Genomic DNA, 7089 nt, shown 5'->3' with positions numbered 1-7089 from the left:
CTGTCGGTCCTTAAACCTGTTCACACTTTGATAATCCACCAGCATGAGACCAACTCTCCAGGTATAACCTAGCAGCTAGCCTACACCACTGCTCTCTACTTTTCTAATTTCCAGGGAAACAACAGCACACGTAGACACATTGAGTATCGTTAGATCCGTAACAAGAACAATATTTAAAAGCCCTTAATCACCAACTGGAGAAAGAAGGTTAATTCTTGGAAAAATGAAAGAAAGAACCTCGGTTACATATTTTTCTTGGTAGTGACAGGATGTTGCAGGCAAAGACAGTCTGCTTGTTTCACCCTATTCTGAAAACCGGCTCATTCCCAGGAGTCTGAACAGGACCCACCCGTTTCCCCTCTTATCAACATAGGTAAAATACAAGAGCTACCAGTCTAGATAGCCTGGGACTCAGCCTGGGACCAGACAAATAGGGACAGGGAGAGGGAAAGAGGGAGAAGAGGCGTGGAGAACCCATCATCACAAATCTAATGCTGGAAGAAAGGGAGAGACCTTAACTGGGAAAGGCTTTTTCTCCAAGGCACATCTTTTTGCAGTCTCCCCGGGGGTCAGCTTGCTCTTGTGGGCAAGGACCCAGTAGAGAGAATGCAAGTCTTGCACCAGGAATGGCATATACTCCAGAGGGAGAAGGTGGCTGGACGCAACTGAGCTTAAAGTGGGTCCAGAAATGCCACAAGGGAGAGCTGCTTTCATTTCTCCAGCAGCTTTGACTTCTCAGGAATTCAGTCTTCTTCGGAGCCAGTCCCTCAAACAAAATCAACCGGGAACACACAAGGGAGGAAAACTGGTCCGAAGTCTAGCTGTGCCCTGCGGAACCTTCCGGGCACCTGGATCGTTCTTGTCCCCAGTATTTCTCCTCCCACCTTTGAAGCGCCACCACCCAAGGAACCCTTGTAGCTTCCCAAGAGTAATAAAAGCAAGCTGCATAGCTAAGAGGTCCGCTGCCAGCTAGGGCTAAGCTCTTGAGCCTCTGCCAGTGCCTTCCACCACGGTGGACCCTATTTTCCGGCTCCAAGGAACATCTTAAACTCCTGTTAGGTCCGCTTGCCCCAGGAATGCTGGAGCGTGATGGAAGGGTCGCTCCAGAGATTGCTTGCTCTTCGCTAGGAGGGGATGCATCCACATTGTTTTATGGTCCATTAACATTAGGAACAAACACTGCAAGAAGAGTGGAGGATTTTCTCATCCTCCCATTCCTCTTCCGCCGACCTGAGACTGGGAACATGACTTGATTTTGTTGATGTTTGAGACTCATCCCAAAGGCAGAGGTAAGGAAGGCAGCGCTGGAGAAGTGTCCCAAAGAAACTGGACATCTGAACAGTCGCTGCCTGCCCCAGCCTCTTTCAGGAAGGTTCCAGCTCCGTGCCACAGTGCAACCAATCCGATTACCAGCCTGCTTCTCCACCTCTTCACGGAGAATCCGAAAAGAAAATAGGGGTTCCTGAGAGACCCACAACACTTGTAATCTGAAAGTTCCACGGGGACCCAGCCCCATGTCCCCCGCCCCTCCTCAGGCTGGGTTGCCACGTCTGCCTGCTGATCAGGTCCGCCGGCTGCGGGTGGGGCTCCGGCCCCGCCCCAGGCCGGGGATTCGAGAAGTCACGAGCTTGGACAAGCATGCCGGGGGCACCTTCGCCCACGGGCACGCCCTTTCGGCCAAGGCATGCACCAGGCGACCCTCTCCCCTGCTCTAGCTCAGCGCTCAGAGGCGCTACTAAACCGGTCCAGGCCTTCCAATCCTTTGCAACTTTAGAGAATCTTTCAGATCCGCGCCTTGTCCCTCTGCCCTCCAGTAGAGAGAGAGAGAGAGAGAGAGAGAGAGAGAGAGAGAGAGAGAGAGAGAGAGAGAGAGAGAGAGAGAGAGAGAGAGAGAGAGAGAAACTACCCAGAAGGCACACGCGAATGGCCCCACAGCCCACAGGCCGGGTTTCAGAGACCCTCTTCCTTTCTCCGCCCCTCTCCTCCCCTCTCCTCCACCTGCCCCCCGGCCCCTCCCCCGGCGCGCACCCATTTTTTTTTTTTCCTTCTAAAAAGCAGTCTGGGTCAGCAGAGGTGCTGGGAAGACCCAGAACGAAACCACCCGAGGAAAAGAAAACAGAAGTGCTACCTTGGCAACCAGGAGCTTTTAGTGGCCAGCTGGTGGGCTGGGAGCGGCGGCTGCTGCCCGCCTGCCGCTGGTACTCTCCTCGACTACGCGTATTCTTAAGCAATAACAACGTAATCCGTATTATCCACCCAAGAATACCCGTCACCGAAGAGAGTCAGAGGGGCCAAGCTGCCGCTGCCTCTGCCGCTGCTACTGCTGTCGCTGCTGCCGCCGCCGCTACCACCAGAAAGAACTCTTGCTGCCGAGCCCGCCCCTGGCTGGGGCTGGGCTGAGCTTGACCGGGACCATAAATCCATAACTCGATTTCCCTAAAGAAGGCTCCAAAGCTGTGCTCGGCTGCTTCCTGCCCAGATCCTCCAAATGGCTGCTCTATTTCCAATTCTGAAAGACAAATCACAGAACCAGCCACTTAACACACAAGAGACAAGTGCTTTCTTTCTACGGAGCTGGGACGAGGTGCCAAGGCTCTTTGCTGAGTGATAAGTAACGTTCAGTTTACCTGGTGATCATCCAGCGCTCTCCTTAGGACTTGCTTTGCTTCATGCCCACTCTGGTCACGGCCAGCCCACTCTAGGTGCTTTGATTGAGTGTCAAGGCAGCGAGCGAACCCTGTAGAAGACATGCATAGTTAAGCACACAAATATTACAAATGTATTTGCCTGGACGGCTTTAGAAGTGGGACTCAGATCAAGATAAGGTCATGCATGGGTGAAATTTTCAACAGCGATTGTTTTGGAAATGCATGGTCTCAAGCTTAAGATCACAGAAAATAAACACTCATTCAATTTACTACTTGAAATAAAATACTTATAGATCTGCAAAAACAGGCATCTTCCCTTTGAAGGCCTTAGAGCTATATCCAACATAAGGGAGGGAAACTGCTTCGAGGCACAAAATAATTAAACCCATATTCCATACTATCTGAACTCACTAAGTTGACAAGCTGGTAGAGCTTCTAGGATTTAAACATCATTTAGGACTGCCAGGGTGTTTAATTTCTCAGCCCACGTTTCAAGACTCACTATCAATACATCACTGTGCTGTGCTAAGAACACCTCTACAGAAATCCCTTTGAAGCTCTGTCCTCATGCAAATAATTTTTAAGGAGGAACTCAATAAAAACTCATTCTCAAAGTGACCAATTTTGACATTCAGAGAAAAATCCCTGATTCTTTGATGATCTACATGGACATGGCTCTTACTTGGACAGCTTTGTCTTAAGACCCTGCAGTGGATATTCTGACAAATGGGGGTTTATTGTTCACTAAGTAAAATCGAGCAGTGGAACGCCACCACCCAAGACATGCTGCGGCTCCCTTGGAAAGTTCTCAATTTGTTTCTTGCTTTACTTTCTAATACATGAAAGTACATCTATGTGAGTGAAGGGGAGGAATATGGAAAGATGGCAACAGACATGATTTCTCAAATTATGTAAGTGCAAATAGCTCTTCATCAAGGAGTAATTATGTAACAGTCTCTCCCACCACCACAACTCATATCTGACTGACCTGGTTGTAATTTAAGGCACTTAGGTTGTGCCTGCTCTCATTATTATTTTTGATATAATACTTCTCCAGGCATACCAACTCATCATTTTCCTGACACATTATTTACAAGTAGAAAAACCAACATGAATTCTAGATTTTATGATTTAATGTCTGTCTGAAATAACTCAAAAGAAAAATAGTACTTCCCACTGACTAGCCTATTTTACAGTATCTTTTTAGGTAACTCATGATTACACCATTTACCAAAACACTCAAGCCAGTGAAACAATTAACAAATAGTATTTTCTGCCATTACCCAACATAAATATAAAATGGAGCTTTTCTCTGGTACTACCACCAGGAAAAAAAAATCAAGAAAGCTGACAGGTTCCCTTTAGCCTGAACTCCTAGAAACAAAAGCCCTTAGGGAAAGTAATGCAATAGTCTATGAGCAAAGTGTACATTTCCTCCTGAACTCTTTTATTTAAAATCTCAACTACTCCTAAAAGGAAATCAAGACACATTGTACAAATAGGATTTGATTTACTAAATGGAATGTTTTTCAATTCAGAAAGATGGTTAAGGCACACACACACACACACACACACACACACACACACACACACACACCACATGCACACATTTTTCTCATTCTGTAGAATCATGGCATAAATGCCCACACAGCTTTTCAGTGCTTTCCAAGTACTTTCCCTTAGTTTATCATAATTCTGGGGAAATCTCACACATGCACACACACATGGACACGACACACACACACACGGACGGACGGACACGGACACACACACGGACGCCAGACACACGGACACACACAGAGACCACAGACTCACATGCTTAAAAAGAAAAGAAAACCTAGCACAACGCAATGGATAGGGTTTCTTCCTAGCCAAGCACAAGAGTCAGCCCTTTCCCTACATACCAAATGCTCCACACTTCAGCACCTGGACCAGTGGACAGCTCAGCCCAGGCAGACAGCCCGCAGCACTTCCAACAGAACTGACGCTCCGAGCTCTAACCACAGCTCTAGTGCTTCAGCGGGGCAGCCTGACTTACGAGAACACCATTTCCTACGAGACCACTGCCGCTGGGTGCATATTCAATTCAAACCTCCTTAAGCTGTCGGATTTCCCCCACCCATCTACCCTCCCCACCCCCCTCCACCCTCCACACAAAAACGGAAAAGGGAAAAAGCCCAATACTACCAGGGCATTTGTTGATCAACTTACACTTTCCTTTTGAATATTTAGGTACCGCTATCGGAGCAATAGCAGCGGAGGCTTAGGTCCGCATTAAGTACCTTTGTTCGTCGACTCCTGCAAGCCATGTTTATTAGAATCTACAATTCTCTCTCGCCCCAGTAACTGGAGGTGTGTTTTTCGGGCAAGGGGCAAGGGGTGCTTTTGGCACCTTTTGATCTCTCGAGGCCACCGCGACTATGGCAGTGTTCCCCTGTACTTCCCCACCCTGTCCCCCACTCGCCAGCACCCATCCCAGCTAAACGCTCGGTAATTAAAATCCAAATATATATAAAGCAAGCTACAAAACAATCGGTTTAGGAAATAAGGCAATTAAGCTAAGCAGAAATATCTCTCTCTCTCTCTCTCTCTCTCTCTCTCTCTCTCTCTCTCTCTCTCTCTCTCCCTCTCCTCTCCCTCTCCCCCTCCCTCCCTCCCTCTCTCCCTCCTCCCTCCTCTCTCTCTCTCCTTCCCTCTCAAGTAGAAAGGGGAAAACACGAAGAAGAGGGAAAAATCGGGAGGAGGGTGGTAGTGGACTCCTACAATCAATGCCAAAACACCATACACATCGTCACTGAATAACACTCTCGATCTCAGACAAAAAGAAACCCATTTACCGATGTAAACATAGTCGCCCTCTCCCACACATCCTACATCCTTCGCGTTTGCTGAGATTTGTCTGCGGTATCGCAGGTACAGCAAAGTAACTGTCACAAATCCGTCTAGAATGAAGTGCTTACCCTCTAAATCCAGGTTGCCGGCAGAACTCCAACTGTGTGCAGAAGCCAGGAGTCATCCGATGGGCGGCGAGGCAGGCTTGGGCAGTGGGAGCCGCTGCTCTCTGAGCGCCGGGTTACAGTGTTAACAAGCCCTGGGAAGAGACCTCGTCGCCTCGCGCTGGCTGTGCCCCAGTGCCTTCGCGTGGTGGTGGCTTGCTCATGCTTCGGAGGAGTCCCAGGCGAGAGCCTTCAGCTGATGCGAGCTTCCAGAAAGGCGTGGGGAAGGGGGAAAAAAATCATCTAATGCAATCAAATCGATCTGATCCACACCATCTGTCGCCTGCCACTATACACAAACGTTAAAATAGGAAAACGGAAAACACTGACAGCCCGAGAGGCTTGGGCTGCAAAGAGTTCATTTTTAGCAAAGCATAATTGGGTATGGTCGGCGTACAGTTACAAAAGCCGCTGTTAACCATCCAGTAGTGGACCCCGGACATGCTAATGGTGGATTAATTGAGGAAGATCTGACGTGTGAGCTTCATAGTCTCTTATTCATGACTTCCCAATGGGAAAGGACCAATGCCTTGTGGGACTATGGTAACATACAGTCAAAAAGCTGCTAAGAAAATGGCTGTGTGTTCTCAGCACCTCTCTCTGATAACAAACATATGTCGACTAAAACGGTTTAGTAGAATGGGAGGGGGTGTTGGAGAACAAAATTTTCTTTCCCCATGTAAGCAACCCCTATATTTTTCCTTAAAGAAAAGCAAATATATATGTACCACATCTTTAGCATAGTGGGAAGAGAGAGGTACTTTAAAAGGCTTTTTTTTTTTTTTAAAAAAATCAAGATCAAACTCTGTCATATAAAAGAAAAGAAACACTCTTACACAGCAGTTCTTTTAAAAAATCTATTATATTTTTCTTATTGTGATCAAAGTACATTCATAGCATGTGCTGTATATAGAAACAACCTAGTAAATACCACTAGTATTGACTCGGGGTTGTTTAGTGCCAGGTACCCTTTTATACTTATTGAAATCTGGATGCCTTTAAGGTAAACATTTTATATAATTTAAAATTGACTTAATAAACATTAAGTGTGTTTGAAAGAAGGAGATGGGGAGAGTTTTTTAAAAAATTAAATTCTACAGTCACCCATCCCACCCAAGCACCTTTTGGCGTGTCTCTGATCTATACTAAACATTTAATGGGGGAGATAAAGAGAAGGGGGAAAGGATGGAGATATCAGGGAGAGGGAAAGAGTGTAGACAACCAATAACCAATAAATTATATTCTATTTGTAACAGAAAACATAGGGCGATGGGAGATATCATATCCTGTCAATTGTGATATTTAAATACTTACCAGTGCTCAAAAATGATGTTTTGTATATGGAAAGAAAACATATTTCAAACAGTGGATGACTTTCCCTTATCTATTTGCAGTTTTCAGATATTTTTAAAGAACTATTGTAAGATAATTTATTTTATGTGCAT

General features: G+C 46.5%; 1 long non-coding RNA gene across 1 annotated transcript; it reads right to left on the bottom strand.

Annotated features, from left to right (window-relative positions):
• Window positions 1–2021: 2021 nt before the first annotated feature.
• LOC114700467 lies at window positions 2022–6317 on the bottom strand. The gene is made up of 3 exons (XR_003735694.2): window positions 5609–6317; window positions 2628–2737; window positions 2022–2509 (listed from the first exon to the last, which is right to left on the bottom strand). It is a non-coding gene; the product is annotated as an uncharacterized LOC114700467 (long non-coding RNA).
• Window positions 6318–7089: the final 772 nt, after the last annotated feature.

Source organism: Peromyscus leucopus, chromosome 6 (assembly GCF_004664715.2).
Source record: "Peromyscus leucopus breed LL Stock chromosome 6, UCI_PerLeu_2.1, whole genome shotgun sequence".
Lineage (NCBI taxonomy): Eukaryota > Metazoa > Chordata > Mammalia > Rodentia > Cricetidae > Peromyscus > Peromyscus leucopus.
Note: the sequence above shows the minus strand (reverse complement) of the source record. Positions and strands in the feature narration are given on the sequence as shown.